Source organism: Mustela nigripes, chromosome 12, assembly GCF_022355385.1.
Source record: "Mustela nigripes isolate SB6536 chromosome 12, MUSNIG.SB6536, whole genome shotgun sequence".
Lineage (NCBI taxonomy): Eukaryota > Metazoa > Chordata > Mammalia > Carnivora > Mustelidae > Mustela > Mustela nigripes.
Window position 1 is genome coordinate 99,644,111 of NC_081568.1, and position 17,503 is coordinate 99,661,613.

Below are 17,503 nucleotides of genomic sequence, written 5' to 3' on the forward strand. Positions count from 1 at the left end.
CTGGAGATATCTGCTCATTACAGTATTAACACATAACATGATACAGCATGAGTAGGGAGAGAGGCATGAAGATCCACCAGAGAGACCAAGGAAGGCGCTCTCTCCTCCCCAGACTCAAAGGCAGCACACACCATTGGAGGGAATTGAGAGAGACAAGCCAGGGAAATGGAACTCACTAAATGAACTCACATGTTGAAGGGCACGTGCCTTGGTATCACAGGGAAGGTGAGAGTGATCAGAATCTCCAATCCCTGCAGAGCAAAGCTTCAGTCCTCATTCATCCCTGGAGGGCTCTTCAAAAGGATACAAAGGACCATTCTTTGGGAATTCCAGTAAGGAAAAGTGGAAAAAGCGCAATTCCAATACAAGATCCATGTGTGCAAGCCCTCAGTTCTGTGCCATGCAGATGCAAAGATGTGCACTCCTTTCCATTCATAAACCAAAATCTAGCTTAATGGGACCATATCTGAATGTCACTGCAGCTGCTTCCGGAATCAGGGAGTACAATGTGCCACAGAAGCCTCCAGAATGCAGGGTAGCTTCAGACACTTCAGACGGCTTCTCTTTCCAGGATTAGTCCCACCACAACAAACTTATACACTGCCAGGAGGGGCAAGTGTAAGTACCATCCTAGATACCAGCAGTAGCCCAGCATAGGAACTGACCCTACCACTGAAGATCTCCTAACCATATTTCCTGCCAAGTTTCTGAGGTGGGGAAAGACAAGTGGGTGGGATTGCAGAACGCCAACACGACAGCGTTCACTTACCTCAGAGGACAGTTGAGAGAAGTGGCTAATAAAAATTATTACAAATCACTGCACACACAAAGTGCTTTATAATAAACACTAATACTTTAATCCCATATTGCTTGTTTGGGAGGCTTGAAGCTTAAGTGCAAGTTGAACTGAAAGAGTGAGAGAAGCAAGCTTCACTTTCTGTCATTTTCTAGTTCCAAGCAAAGAAAAAAAAGGAAAACCCCAAGAAGTCCATTTTTAAATTGCTGCTTATGTAACAGGAGCCTATGAACTGCACCAGAATTTAATTGAAGGAAAAGTAACTGTAGGGGAATTGCTTGGAGAGCTGCCAGAAGGGTTTTAACAGCTGGAAGTTGAAAAGTGATTAATTTTGACAGCAATAAAAGCCTCATGTTCATACATAATTATGCTTAGATTTGTGGACTGCTGGAATTTTTTTCTATACACTATTAACCTTTTGCTGTCCAAATTGCAATTTAGATACTTTAAATGAGTCCCTGTTTTTAAGCTGAGTAATACTTGATTTCCATGGCTTTGACTCACCTCAACACAAGGAAGACAGGGAAGAAAGTGTAGAGTAACTGGGGTAAGTTCAAGTATTCTTTTGAGTATATTCAGAACTTAATGGAAACAAAGTCTTCCCATTCTACTGCATGCAGGAACCATCAAAAAGGGTTTAGGAAAAACCCAGGCAGAACAAAGAAAAACTGAGATTGGAGTGGTGGTCCATCATCAACTCTGATTCAGCTGCATTCCTGGCAATAAGACAAATCTGTAAGTGGACGCTAGAATGCTACATTGAAAACCACTGCACAGATCAAGGAAGTAATGAATTAAAGTGAGTTCTAGAACCATCAGTGTTGGTAATAAGATCTAAAAGCTTAGACAATTCACTTTATTTTTCTCTAACTTTTCTGTTCTCCACGTAGGAAGAGAGGGATAGAGTAGATGCTCTAGGAGACCTAAAACCTGAAATCTAATTATTTTAAATTGCCAGCTTTAGAATTAGCCACATTCTGAAGCTTTTCTGTTCTTGTACCACGAGATTGATTAGAGAAAGTCAAACTTTGGTAATATAAAATATTTTCCAACTGACTTGAAATAACTAGTATTTAATAATAGTAATGATGGCAGTTTCCAAGGCATGACTCTAAAGACTTCATAAAGTATATTTTAATCTTTTCAACCGTTCTACAGGCAGCTCCTACCGTTCTAGTACTACTATCGCATTTTACAGAAACTGAACCAATAAAGAGGTTGCATGACTTCCCAGTCAATCATCACCTAGTGGGAAAGCCAAGAGTGGTGTGCTCTAATGTCCCGTTGTACCCAAGCAAATAACTATTATTGAGGATACAGTTAATTTGTGGCATTAATGGTGAAATGGGAAAAACAACAAGTAACCTGAACTCAAAAGAAATTATTTTGGTTTTTATTTATGTATTTGACAGAGAGAGAGATCTCAAGTAGGCAGAGAGAGGGGGAAGATGGCTCCCCTCCGAGCAGAGAGCCCGATGTGGGGCTCGATCCCAGGACCCTGAGATCACGACCCAAGCCAAAGGCAGAGGCCCAACCCACTGAGCCACCCAGGAGCCCCAAGAAACTATTTTGGTTTTAGTTCCCGCACTTCCTCAATTGCTTCAGACACTCTACCAATTTCTCCATTCCAATCTCCTTCATTATGAAGGGCAGGAGTTGTCTAAATCAGTGGTTCTCAAGGCGTGGTACAGGGGATGAGTAGTATCAACCTCACCTGGAAACTTGTTAGCAATGCAAATTCTTTGGCCCCACCCCAGGCAAACTGAGTTCACCTGTGTTTTGACCCGCCTTCCAAGTGATCCCAGGAGCCGCTGAAGTTCGAGAACAATTGGCCAAAGGGATCACTGAATTACCTTCTGATTCTGACCTGCTATGATTCTATTTATGAATATCTCATTTCAGATTGTTGGATTTAAAACTGGGATGCCTTTACTGTATTTCAATTCTTCTTCCCTGATTCATCAGATACTTGGGCCTCTGTTGCCAGGAGGTAGGATACCTAATGTTGGCTCACTGGAAGGATTGTTTCCTGAGTCATCAGAGCATTATGGAATTAGAAAGCAGAACAGAGTCCTGAATCTAAATGGAATGTTACCATGAATGTTTTGTTACCTCAAGCAGAAGTGTTAAGATTGAAGTCCATATTCAGAGCCTCAGTATAATAGGAGTTTTGAATCCAAAGGCAAGCACCACATGGGGTCTTCATGAACCCTTGTTGCTGCCTGAGGCAGATAATATCCAAGCCGTGATTAGTAGCTGAAGAAGTTGGCCCATGGTTGCTCACATACTACCACTGTGCCAAAACCCAGAACTACCTTTCTTCTTTGTGTCAGAAAGGAGACAATCCCAGAGAAGATACTGGATTTACCTCTTAACACTCTTTGGCCATAAGCAAAAAGGAGTCAAAAAGGATTTAGGAGTCAAAAGCCTGGACACCTCATAAGAAACTATTCCAAATGTATTCATGAGCACCAAATTCAAATGGATCTTTGCCTTGTTCCTTTCAAGTACATACCCGCTCATCAGAAACAGCATGGAAAGACCTCTGAATTTTGGTCAACCAATATATGATTGTCCAATGCCTCATGCTTAATAAACTGACCTGTAAAGTCAGAACATCAGATGATCTCATGTCCTGATGTACAAGACTAAAAACAGTAGGACAGCAAAGACTGTCTCCCTGCTTCCTTTGCAATTCTCATGACACCTCATTAACATAAGTTGTTTGTTGATGAATCTTAAAAGAGAATCTCTTAAAAGATTCAGAAGAAACAAAGAAATGCAAACTGTTGGAGAAGTAAACTTCTGAAGAAAAAAATAGAAACTTAAGAAGAAATACCATACTGAGAAAAAAGGTGGTCACTTAAATATGACATTGTTCAGAACTATAGCTATAAAAGTCTCCACTCTTTAGAACAAATTAAGGCCAAGACATATGTGGAATAACTCTGCTTTTTGTTTTTTATGACATTCATTCTAGACCATCCCAGAGATAAACGATTTTACCTTTGGCCATGATAAATATGAGAGGAGCCGAAAAAAATTGACAACCCATTTCTCAATGTGTTTACTTAAAATGATGTGTTACCAGAGATTTTTGCCTTCTTTTATTAAAAATAATCTAGGCTCAAAAAAAAATAATAATAATCTAGGCTCAATTTTCTGACTCTGAACACCTATGTGTTGATCCCACAAAAAAGTCAAGCTGCTGTCTTGTTACTTCTTCTGGACTACACCACACAATCTTTGAAGTAGGCACTATTATTATTTCTATCTTACAAATAGAGAAACTGAGGTAGAGAAGGTTTCACCCAGCCAAAGTTACAAAACTAGAGCTTGAATCCAGGCAATCTGGCTCCAGAGTTCATGCTTCCAGATAATCGAGTCTCTCTTGTTTTATTCCATGTACCACTTAAGAATGCTTTTGGTGGTGTGACAAAAAACCAAACTTAGCATAGCCTTAAAACATAGGCTGACTTAACAACACTCTCTGTTTTGCTTATCTGTCCTCTTAGCATCTGTATTTCGTGGTCCTTGCTCTTCAAGGCATTCCCCTCCCCATCGTGAGGAAGTAGAAGGCTAACAGAAAAACCTCTTTTTTTTTTTTTTTAAAGATTTTACTTATTTATTTGACAGATAGAGATCACAAGTAGGCAGAGAGGCAGACAGAAAGAGAGAGGAAGGGAAGCATGCTCCATGCTCCACAATGAGCAGAGAGCCCGATATGGGGCTTGATCCCAGGACCCTGGGATCATGACCTGAGCTGAAGGCAGAGGCTTTAACCCACTGAGCCACCCAGGCGCCCCAGAAAAACCTCTTCTTAAGGAGACTTCATCTTTTCATTTGGAAAACGAAGCTTACTTCAGTAGACTTCCTCTTACATCTCACTAGTCAAAATAGGATCACATGCCATCCTTCAACCAACCAAAGGCCAAGCAAAGTGATATTATTGTGACTGGTTTTACTAATCATGATTTATATTTTGGGGCTGGGAAAAGGGCTGAACCAATGGGCCTCTAGCTAGCTCCTATATAAACTGGCCTTCTTTCAGTACAGAAGGAGTGGACTGGGAGGAGGATGGGTGTTGTGTGACAACAAACACTGCCAGCCGCATTCTCCTACTGTGGAGTTGTGGTTGCTCCTCATTGTTAGATACTTATTTGACATATGGGAAAGCACTCCTCCAAGAAATGGGGATGATGATAAAAGACGTGATATCTGTATAATTATCAGTACTTAAAGCCTTCACTTGAGAGAACCAATCTCCTTGGATTTCAAGTAAAGAGGTAAAAAACCTTAAATTCTATATGGCTGAGTTGGCAAAAATGGCTGCCAGTAGACTCCAAGAGACCTTAACTTCGCTCCGAGTACACAGCAGGTGGGAAAGAACAAGCCCCAAGGTACCATTCATAGACTATAAAACTACAGACAGGGCAAGGCATATGTATGTGCTTTAAAAAAGCCTATCTTCAGTATTTTTGAGGTATTCACACACAGTTGGTTCACACCCACAGGTTTCTCCTTGTCTTCCCCGCCACTGGGTATAGATAGGATCAGGCAATATTAATGACTCACACCTCCCTGGCCCCTGCCCATACCAGCCCCCGAAAATGTCCCTGCTCTATATTTGTGGCAGCATCAGTAAGGTTCTCACACGTGCATACAGACAAGTTCAGTTCCTTTGGGGGTGCCCCCAGGTCAGATTGCCATGGTGCTACATTTCAGCCTGAAGCTGAGCAGGGGGAAGCAGCTCGCTCTCTTCTCCTCCCCTTGAACCCACTGTTGGAAGGTTTAGAAAAAGAACTACTTGGAGCTTCTCTCTCCTGGAACCCAAACATGTATCCATAGGGCTGGGCTGGGCATGGATTCAAGTGATAGTGACTGTGATAAACTCACCATCTTTTCTCTTTCCCAAATATTCTAGCTTATTATTACATCAGATCATCTTGTCTGGCTCTTTCTTCCCTTAGGACAGCTGACTAATTATCTCTGTTCTAGGAATTCATTCTTAGGAAAGAATCAGACCCATGGCCAAATATCTACATAAGGAATCAATTAGAGTTCTTTATAATGGTAAAGGACAATCTTAATTTATCAGTAGGAGACTGGTTAAATTAATTATAGCGCATTTTGAAGAATGATATGCATCCATTTAAAAAGAGGTACATCTACATTTATTAACATGGAAAGATGTCCATGATCTGTTGTTGAACTGGGAAAAAGCATGATCTCACTTTTGTGTAAAAAAAAAAAAAAAAAAAAACACACATGCTTGTGTGAATGTATGTGCATTCACGCATTCACACGTGGAGAAAACACAAGTTATCTTTGGATGACAAGGGTTTTTTTACTGTCTTTACTTGTTTCTGAATAGCGTGAATGTTGTCACAAGAAGCATGAACTTCTTTCACAATGATAAAAAAATAAAGCCATACTCAGTTTGAAAAATAATTTTAATAAAACAGGCTTTAGTAATGCATTCTTCAGAGTGAAATTGTAGACCGGCATAAAATCTCTTCTTAGTGATATTATTGAATATAAGGAAGGCTAGATCACTTACTGGAAATTCCTGGGTACTGTGGAAGAAAAAGAACTTGGGTAGATGATTAGTACTATACATCTCCCCAAAAACATGTCACACTGGCCAGCACTGTGGTACCCCCAACATCACTGCCCCTGGAAGCCTTAGAAATGGAGATTTCTGAAAGAAAAAGGTCATATGGGGCAAAGCAAACAAGGCTGGTATGTTTTGTGGTTGCCTCTTTATAGCTTTGCCCCACCTTTTCAATGGGCTTTTCTTTTTCTAATCTATAAAAGCTCAAAGTTTAATACCTGGCATTTATGTTACATATATTTTTTTCCTCCATTTGTTTGCTTTTCAAGTTTTTCTTGTATACTCTTACACCATACGGAACTTACCATTGTTTATGTGATCAACTGTAACAGTCCTTTCTTTTATGATTCTTAGCTTTGATATCACACTTGGAAATGCCTTTTCTATCCCCAAAGACACACAGAATACTCACCTATGTTTTATTTAATCTATAAATTTTTATCTTTTTGGAGGCGGAGAGGAGTAGGAGAGGGGAAGAGAGGAGATTCCCAAGTAGGCTCCACACCCAATATGGAGTCCAAGGCAGTTCTCAGTCTCACAATCCAGAGACCAGGACCTGAACCAAAATCAAGAGTCTAGGCACTCAACTGAGTGAGCCACCCAGACACCCCAAAATTTTCATCTTCCACAATTAAATGTGAATTAATCATAATTTTTGTGTGAGACATGTAGGAGGTGGTGATATAGTTTGTCTCAGTGGGTTGGTCATTTTTCCCAACAGCATTTATAAACTATTCTGCCTTTCCCCAATGACTAGAAACAATGTTTCTCCTAGACTAAAACCAAACAAATGCACAAGGGTCTACACATACTTAGCCTTGGATCTCTTCTGGACTTCTCTTCTGTTCCATCATCTGCCTGTCTATTGGTAAACTAATGCTATATAATTACAATTATTATAGTTTCAAGATGTTTTATTTTCTAATAAGACAAAGTACCCCTCATTCTTCTTTTCCAAAAGTATATTAACTGCTCTGGTGGTTCTTCTGAAAAACTTAGAATTATTTGTCAAAATCTGAATGTTTCAATTAACATTTTCTTTGAAATTGGGACGCCTGCGTGGCTCAGTCATTAAGCATCTGCCTTTGGCTCAGGTCACGGTACCAAGGTCCTGGGATCAAACCCCTGCATCAGGCTCCCTGCCCAGCGGGAAGCCTGCTTCTCCCTTTCCCACTCCCCCTGCTTATATTCCCTCTCTCACTGTCTCTCTCTGTCAAATAAATAAAATCTTTAAAATTTTTTTATTGAAATTACATAAAATTTACAGATTAATTTATAGAACTTAATATTTAAGAACTTAATATTTTCAGTGGAAAGTCTTCTTTTAGTTTCCCATTAAGACTTCATAAATTTCTTCTTATGGCTCCTGGATATTTCCTGGTAGGTTTTTGAAAAGTTGATTTTTCTTTCCCTCCCCCTATGTCCGGTCACAGGCACTGTAATTGAATCTCCTTATCAGATATACAGTTGTAAGACAGGTTTTCATATTTACAGCTCCCAGGCAAAGTTCCACTTCCCACAGACTTTACCTCAGTCCTTTTGAGGTGACACCTTCCTCTGACCTCCACTATCTGGCTCCTGGTTTCTGATGACCCAATTAGTCACTCTAATTCCCAGAATACTCTGCTCCCAGATCTTTTCTTTCTTCCCCACACAATGCCTACTTCATACACTGTAACTCCCTCTATTACTCTTTCAGTACAGAACCACCACAAACTTAGCAACTTAAAACATTTATTCACAATTTCCACGGGTTGGAGTCTGGGCCTAGCTGACCTATATCCTGTACTCAGGGTCTCACAAGGCTGGAATCAGGATGTCAGTGGGCTGCGTTTCTTTCTGGATCTCGGGGCCTCTTCCAAGCTCACAGGGCTGTGGGCTGCATTGGGCTCAGAGCGGCTGTGGGACAGAGGCCTGGCTTTCTCAACGGTTGTCCACAGGGGGCTACTCTGCAGGTCCTTCCTGGCCCCTGTCAGGCTTTCCCACAACATGGCAACTTCCTTTCCAAGGCCAACAGGAAACCTGCCCTTTGTACTATCACCACAAATGTGACCTCCATCACCTTTACTGTACTCTGTTGGCTAGAGCTAGTTGCGGGTATTGCCTGCACTCAAGGGGACAGGATTATTCAAAGGATGACTCTTTGGGGGTCACCTTAGAGTATGTCTTCTACAGGTCTTGGACCTTTGCCAACATGCCATTATTTCCTGGATGCTGCTTTTCTGAAATATGGGGTATTGGCCTAAATTATAACAAGATGGAAACCTCAGTGGGGACAAGAGGCAGAGGGACAGGTGGTAGTGGGAGAAGAAGGAGAAACAGAAAGAGAGGCACTCTGTCCCCCATGGCACTGGGAAGTTTTCTGTTGGATAGATGTACCACAGCTCCACATCATGGAGGTAAAGTAGACCTATGACATAAGCTGTAAGTGATACTGGTTATTCTTGGTCATCTCCACCTGCCTTGTAATTATCTTCAGTTCCTTCAAAATTCTGGAATTTGGTGGTTCCAATGTTATCTTTTCAGTGTTGTTGTTTGTTTATCTTTTTTCCATGTCTTTGTTTATATCTTAGCACAAACTTAGGGAAAACTTCTAGCTTCATGCTGCTTTGAACCAGACATCTCAGCCAAGACCATTTCTAGCAGGTATCCACTTCTGTCTTCTTGAGATGGCATTGCTGCCTGGCCCTTAAAGAGCAGGTGTTAGGGGGCGCCTGGGTGGCTCAGTGGGTTAAAGTCTCTGCCTTCCACTCGGGTCATGATCTCAGGGTCCTGGGAGCAAGCCCTGCATCGGGCTCTCTGCTCAGCAGGGAGCCTGCTTCCTCCTCTCTCTCTCTGCCTGCCTCTCTGCCTACTTGTGATATCTCTGTCAGATAAATAAATAAAATCTTAAAAAAAAAAAAAAAAAGGCAGGAGCAAGGTTGAATGCAACACATTTGATAGGTGTTTGGATCTGCTGTGATACCACAGGGAATCCAAAGAGGGAGCTAGTCTATGCCTTCTGGATATCAGTAGTGTATCTGCATTACTGGTGGCAATTTTGTCCTCATGATAACCTACTGAAGGTTTAATAGAAGAGGGAACAGAGGCTTTGACTAGACTCATAACTTCCCCCAATGTCACACAATCAGTAAATAACAGAGCGTGGATTGAATTCCACTTTGCCTCACTCCAAAGCTCCTTCTGTCATGTCATGTTCTCTGGATAGGGGAACATCTCCTGAAATATTTAGAGGCATTTAATAATGATCAACACATTTTCCCCATTCTTAATTCAGGAAAACCTCACAACCCTAATATAGTAATCAACTGTAACTTCCTGCAGTTGGGAGTTTTTCATAATGAGAATAGATGAAGTTCTCATTTCTATGATCTTACCACAACACCTTTGCCCTGCAAATTGTAAAGCCCCAAAAACAAAGGAAGCGAAGTCCATTATTAAGGGATTGGATAGTCCTTCAGAGTGGCTCTCCCACTTGGGCTTTCTGTTCAGCCACAACTTCAAGACCTTGTCTTGGATATCCCTGAAACCAGCCACAGCAAATAGGAACATAAGCAAGTCCCAGGTAGACACCCCCACACATCTTGGCTCCCATCAGGAAACATTCTAGGGAGCAATGCAGCCTGATGGAAATGGACATGGATGCTGGAATGAGAGTGTCTGGGTTTGAATCCTAGGCTGTTTCCTGTTGGCAGCCTTAGCAGAAAGGTTGTACACGGGGTGGTGGGGCTGTAACAGACACACAGAAGTTCTTAAATAGCAAGTGACACCAAAATTTTGGGAGGTGTCTTAACAAAAGAGGAGACCACACAACATGTCCTCAGGTGGAGGTATAGACTCAGGTCTCCCCACCAATGCAGAGCAGCTACCAGCTACAAATCCCTCCCCACTGACTGAGTTCCCAGCCTGCCTGCTAAGTACAAAAATCAACCCCAGCACATCCTTAAGTGTTCATAGGTCATCGAAGGTCAATTTCTCTAGCATACTAGTCTCACTAGCCCCAAGATTTAGCCGTCCCCCAACTTTGGTTCACTCTTGCAGAAATCTTGGGTAGTCACAAAATCTTGCCAATTAACCATTTCGACTAATTTAGTGGATCTCAGATGTAGCTCCCAGGCCAGCAACATCAGTATGACCTGGGATCTTCTTAGAAATGCAAGTTCTCAGGTTCCACCCGAGATATACTGGATCAGGAGAACCCTGGGGATAAAACCCAGCCATCTGTTTCAACAAGCCCTGCAGGTAATTCTGATGCATGGGAATGTGCAAACCCCTACTGCCGCCCCTCCTAGAGTTGGGAGAAGTAACTGAGGTGATCCATCCTGTTCCTCCCCCACGTGTTTCTGTAGCATGAATCCCCCCCAATCAGTGATCGGTCATTGAGGAAGGGGGTCCCTCTAATGTGAAAACTGCCCATAATTGCGCATTAAGATTTCCCATTGCAATGTGAAAACTGCATGTGGGTTGTCACCATATCACAGGTGGGCTTTCCTAAGGAGGAGGAGCTGAAAGAGCAGGAGAAGAGCCATAACCTTCAGTGGGAACTGAAAAGGGCTGAGCCCCCGCCCTCCCATACACACACCTTATTAGCAGCAATGATTCTGCTACATCCAGGGAAATTTTAAAATGAGCACCTCCATTCAGGTGCTCATTTTAAAACAGGCTCTCCATTCTCCTGTAGGCACACCCCAGCCTCAGGGGCTCTTAGTTCTGGTGAGGTTGTCCTACCTCCTGGGCCCATCTGAATAGCCCCAAGGACTCAGAGCTCATTTACATTTCCCTATCTCATCCCATGCCAATCAGGCCTATTCAAGACTTACCAGTTTCCCATCTCTACTGCTCTTAGGAATTGTAATATCCCTGTGGCAGCTTCTAGCCCCTCAGCCGCTGCCAAGGTGGTCCAAGTGACCTCCTCAGTGATTGTTTTGGTTTATCAGAGTTGCAAGAGATTTGAAGGGTCTGCTTTAGTCTGATTTTCCCCATAAATCCTATTTTTATACTGAGTTTTGCAGAAGACAAACTTTTCTGGGAAGTGTTACTTTGTGTTACAGCAGAAATGCCTGTATGTGTAAAGTCCCTGGCACATGGTAAGAGCTCAATAACTCTTTTATTAGTCCATGTCTACATACTTTGTCCTTAAAATGCTGACTAAAAAGAAGCCAAGAAAACCTTGCAGTGACCATTCCAAAGCAAAGCAAAAGAGACCAGGATAATTTTGATGACGAAATGGTGAGGTTCTCACCCTCCTTTGCCAATATTTTTAATGACTTTCATTTGGAGCAACTCCTCTGCTTTCTTCTCCTTTTTCTTCTAGTTTGAGCAGCTTTTTCTAAGACATGGGGCTATTTTATCTATTTCTGTGCATTTAAATCCTTAATTACATTCAGTCTCTTTCTCCATGGCTTTAGAAGATCAGGCACTTATTCTTGGAAATAGCCAAGCAGAAAGTAATTATCTTGGCCATAATTCTCTGGTGTTTACAGAGTATGGCACTCAGACTTGAAATTTCCAATCTCCTTTGCTGGCAGAGAGGAGCTCAGTCTCCTCATCTGACAAGACTGAGAACTAAGATCTGGCTCCAGGTCTAACAGCAAGAGAGTCTGGCTACGAAAGTCAGCCAGGTGTCCTGGAGCCTCACCAGGATTCTGTCTCTTCGCGTGTGCTCTGTAGTCCCACCCTGCCTTATGAGGTCACTCCTCAGTTGTTTTCCTCAGACATGATGGTCACTGGTCAAAACTGGTGGTCTAAGGTCAAATTCATCCCACAGACATGTTTTGTTTGCCCACATAATATCTTGAAAACTGGGAAATTTCACATTTTAAAAGTCTAGCTTCTCTTAAAAACTTAGAACATCTGGTAACAAAGAGCTAATATCCCCACACGGATCCGGGAACAATCAGCAGGAGCTGAAGAGTGCCTTTTCCTTTCAGCCAGGACATACTCACTCAAAACTTTAACAGGCTCTACCACTCTCTCTTGTTTCTACTTACATGTGCATGTGCACACACACACACACACACCACCCCTGCCCACACAGAAGCACACACATTCTATACTAGTCTAAGGCTGCCATAACCAAGTACCACAGGCCTGGGGGCTTCAACCACACACATTTGTGTTCTCAAAGTCCCGAAGGCTAGGAATCCAAGATGAAGGTGTCAGCAGTACTGGTTTCTTCCAGGGCCTCTCTCTTAGGCTTAGGGATGGCTGCTTTCTTCCTTTGTCTTCACATGTTCTCTCGTCTAGATGTGTCTACATGCAAATCCCTACTTCTTATAAGGACACGAATCTTCTTGGATCAGTTCCCACACTGATGACCTCTTATTAATTTCATTTCCTCTTTAAAGACCCTATTGTAAATACAGACACATTCTGAGGTACTGGGGGTTAGTACTTCAATGTACGAATTTGGAGCAGTGGCAAATTTTGGTATGTTATCTAACTTGTCATAGCTTTGTTTCTTATTTCATCAACTAGCCCATAGAGAAAGTGACTTAAAAATGAAATTCATAAAGTACATTTCAAAGAGATAAAACATTTTAAAGACAGGAAGAACCTGAGACTATTTCCTCCAGTGGAAAGAATACTTTTCAAACCATTTTAAGCCACAGCGATTCCTAACAAAAGTGAAGATACTGGGCCTTCCTATGTGGACTAGAATTTGAAGACTGATCTAATCCAAATTCTTCAGGGTATATATGAGAAACCTAAGGCCCACCCACATGGCCAAGGCCACAAGGAGATGAGAGCCGGAAAGGACTGGATCCCATGTCTCCTGCCTCCCACAGTTCCTTCTCTCTGCATGGCTCTATCAGGTCAGAACATCAGTGGAACTGGCCAAGACTATTTGGATAATCCTGATATAGAAACACGGACATGGAAAGTCTGATATATTATTGGTGGGAGGAGCAGCTTGGGGCCCAGGTGTAGGATTCAGGAGGCCCAAGTTCTAACTGCGCTTTGTCAGTACGGGCCATACAACCCTATGGACAAAGAGCTTGGCTCACTGTTCCTCTTCACGTACAGCACAGCAGGACCAGACTCGTGGGCTTTAATGTCTTTTCCAGTGCCAAAATCCTAAGATTCCAGAATGTTATGCTTAAAGGAAGAGGAAAGATGAGCAGAATTACTCTATTAGTACAAAAGAACTATGATAATTCTTACCCCAAGATGCATACTTCCAGCAATGGCCAGTCCTACCTTCTCCACACACAAAGTACCCCACAGAGAGGTCCTCAGATCCTCTGACTACCAAGGTCCCCTCGACATCCATCTTGCTACCCTAGAAAAGAAAAAAAAACAACGATGACACAAAATATTCTGTAAAAGAGTATCTTCTACAGACCCACACTTCTTTTTCAGCAATAGAAACTAAGCACTTCGCACCACATGGGAAAGTAGGAGCAGGAGTGTGGGAGGAATTGCTATGCTGTTCGGGAACTGTAATTATAGAGCTCCAGAGTCAAAATGGCAAGAATTTGTTCTCCAACCAACATTCCAGTGACAATGAACTTAGTACTTCATAAGTTGGCCCAGCATTAGCATGCTAATTCACACAAGTACTTTATATCATTGTGAGCCACAACCCCAGGCCCCAAACATCCAAACTTCAGTTTGGACACCCATGTTCCCTTCCTCTTCCCAGACATACAGCAAGTCGACTTTTTCCAGCCTCTCCCTGCAGCTAGCTGCAGCCGGAGAACAGAGTCCTGGCCAATGGAATGCGAGCCAGGCGTTTTGTGTCTTTTCCAGGCCTGGTCCATGAAAACCTCCCATATGTGTGATCCTTCTTCCCTATATTCCAGCAAAATGGAAAGGGCTCTAGAGCCATGGGGGGCTGGGTCCATGAGGAAGGAGCCTAGGTCCCGGACTTCGATACATGGGACAAAGACTTACCTATATCCTCACTGGCCTGTGATAGGGACAAGCAGTAAATTTGTATTCTGTTTCGTCCCTAGGGTTTGGGCCTTGTCTGCTTCAGCAGCTAGCATTACCTTCTTTAATACATGCATCCTCTAAAGCACATGACGAACCTACTCCTTGTCTATTTGCCAGAACCTGAAATATGCTCAAAAAGTCACAGAATGACAATTCTATCTTCTCCTTCGGTATTTTCCTCCTCTTGACTTTCCCTGGTTTGAGCAACTCCTTGTTCTGAACATTTCGCACCAGGACTGGGTTTGAATGGAAGAACTCAGGGAGAATCTTTTTCTGGCTAAAGTTTCTAAAAATCTAAGCTCTTCGTACATCAGAAGATTTCCAACATAATCAGCAATGTTGACTGCTCCCAACATTGCCAATTGTAATGTCATCGGTGAGGTGGAAGGGAATGATTGAGAGAACTAGAGCTTCTCCACAACCAAGCTGGAAAAACATTCCAAAAGGCCCAAAGTCTCTCTCAACTAGAGTGCCACAGCAGAGTTAAGTCTCAGTGCCCTAAGAAATGCACTGTATCTAATGCATTAACTTCTCTCCTATGCATCTAGAACAATACTAATTATTTCTTTCTTGCCCTTGAGAGAATTTTAAAAATTGCCTGAGTAGTGTGACTTTTATGAGGAACTCACCTTAAGAAGGACGAAATTTGGCTAGAGGAAAGGTTGAGGGAGTAAAGAAAGTAGGGGCATTGGAGGGTCCTAGCAAGCAGAGAAAACTTCCAGGCAGCTAGCAGAATGCCAGGTAGAGGTAGCCAGGAAACCTGGCCCTGCTGAGCGGGTAGCACCTTGGGAAGCAGCGGGATATGGTAGATGAATAGCATTGTGACAAGTCACAGGCGCCTTCACAGACCCTGGCTCTCAGGGGCTCTGAGGCAGTGAAAGAACCCTCCTTGAAGGAGTAAGGCTGGCAGAAAGAGGGTCTTCCAAGAAGTAACTTGCAGGACCATTTAAGGATTCTCTGGAACGATGAGCATCTCTGTGGGTACCTCTGAATACAACTCAAGCACTTCCTAAAACTCACACGTCTCTTCCATTTGCCTGTCAGACTAGCTATTCTGAAGGCCTCAAATGGTTAAGTGAGGTACTTGTTCAGTCAGTGCTTCCTAATGCCAAAGTCTTGTGAGGAGACAGCCATATTCTCTCTGTGTTGACAGAGAACCTCTCCAAGATACTAGCACAGTCCTTCAAGTACAAAGTCAGTGCTGGGACCTTCTAGAAGACCTTGCCAGACCACCAGCATCCTCCTGACGGGATGTGGTTGCTCCTTCGTTTTATGTTTTGCCAGAGGAATCGCTTCCCTTAATGTAATCAGATTCTGGAACTTTACCCAAACAGCACTTCTGCTCTAAAGGTCATGAGAAGAAAAGTCTTGCTATTGAAACTCCTGAGACAGGCCCTGATAATTGTGGACAGGGCTGGCAAATAGATGGTCAGAAGTAGATATGTAGTGGGGAGATGAGAAATAATGAAGTAAAAAAAAATCAAAGTTTTTTTTTTTTCCAGGAAAAGAGGGCATTTAATAACTATAAAGTGTTAAATGTGGGAATTGCACACACTTTAATAAAGTGTGTGCCGCACACATAAATATATAATTATATGTATAACTTGAGAAAGAGTCATGTGTTGTCTGTAGCCTGGGGCTTTGCATTCTAAGTGGGATGTGGGAAAACAGCAGAAAGGACAGATCAACCCAAGTTCTGTCAGACCCTTGAGGGAAGATTAAAGGCGTGGAGATAGTTTATTCTGATGATGAGAAAACTAAGCGAGGGCTACATAGCTGCTTTCAAAAATTTTTCAAAAAAAATCCGGTCCTGGCCCTTCTCAACTCCGAATGTTTGAACTTAAGATCCCGGTTCTCAGCTGGAATTTAAGTGAAAAGGGGGAATCTTAGGCTCCCCCCTCACCCCGGGAGCTTCCCCTTAGGACCCCCATGTTGGTTGTCCACATCACTGTCTCCCAGTCCTGTGCACTGAGTGAACATCCTCCCTGCCTCCCCAAACCATTCTACTCAACCGGTCCCAGGAGCCCTACCAAATCTAACATCCAGTTGACCTGCTCTCCTGTCGCCCTGCCCGGTCCTCTGGAATTTTCTTCACTTCCTGCCTATAGCTTTGCAACCCTGTTGAACCTGCCTCCCTGCCTCCCACAGCTTCCCCATCCTCACCCACCAAGCCATTTCTCACTCACCCCCAAAAGACCTATTTTAATGCCTTCATTTTATGGGACCTGCCGTAGACTTGGTATAGGCTTAGAGCTTTTCAAAATAAATAATATTTTCAAAATATCTTCCTTGGCTCCTTTTTGCATGCAGTCTCCTTGGCCATGTTCTCAAGCCCCTTTACAAGCTGGCCCATGCAACCTGTCCCCTCATTTGCCCCAACTTACCCCCACTTTTTCCTCTAGCCATATTAGACCATCACCAGTCCTGGAACATCCTCATGCTTCCCTGGGCCTGCCTTCTTGCTGGTTCCGGCACCTGCAATGCCATCCTTGTCTCTTCCATGTAGTGGGAGGGATAGGAGTCCTGGCTCACAGTGCAAGTCAACTCCCCTTCTCTCTTAGGCCTTGCCAAATCTAAGAACTCATGAGTTCCCCCTATGGTCCCCATAGCGCTTGGTCGTGAAATAGCACTTGTCACATAATTATTTCTGTGCTTTTTTGTCTCTCTCACTAGACTCTCAACTTCTTAAAAATAGGAACCATATCTCATTTACTTGTTTTTCTTCTCAGCCTTAAGTGCAGTATCTCGTCTATAGTACATGTTTGATAAGCACTGAAGCATTGAATGAAAGAAGCAGCTCCCAGTTCCAGGATTCTCTTTCTAGTTAACTGAACCATACCCTATGTGGCTGGGAGCTGGGTGTGTTCAGCTGGGAGGAAGAGGCAGGATCCCAGGAGCAGGTGAATAGGAAGAGAGTTAATAATTGTCAGTGTTGGTCCCTGCCAGGCAGAGTTTCACATCCCAGTATCTGCATCAAAGCTGGCAACTGCTGTAGCATCTATTCTGAAGTGTCCTAACTGCAGTGAAACTCCATCAGGGGATCTGGCCACACCACAAACACATGGGCTGGGAAGCAGAGGCCTCCTGGTTCTTTGCAGGTTCCTATGGATACAGCGCCACAAAGATCCACTGGGATTTGTCTGCGTGGGCAGCTG

The 17,503-nt window shown here is 43.0% G+C and overlaps 1 long non-coding RNA gene across 4 annotated transcripts in view; it reads right to left on the reverse strand.

Moving 5' to 3' along the window:
• The window catches only part of LOC132027947 (uncharacterized), a 145,554-nt gene that overhangs the window by 46,397 nt on the left and 81,654 nt on the right, over positions 1–17,503 (reverse strand). For 3 of the 4 annotated variants that reach the window (XR_009407271.1, XR_009407269.1, XR_009407272.1), the window contains one exon: positions 13,575–13,692. This is a non-coding gene — a long non-coding RNA (uncharacterized LOC132027947). Of the gene's footprint in view, positions 1–5,921; positions 6,373–13,574; positions 13,693–17,503 lie in introns of those variants that run through there. The other variant, XR_009407270.1, reaches the window with a different exon arrangement.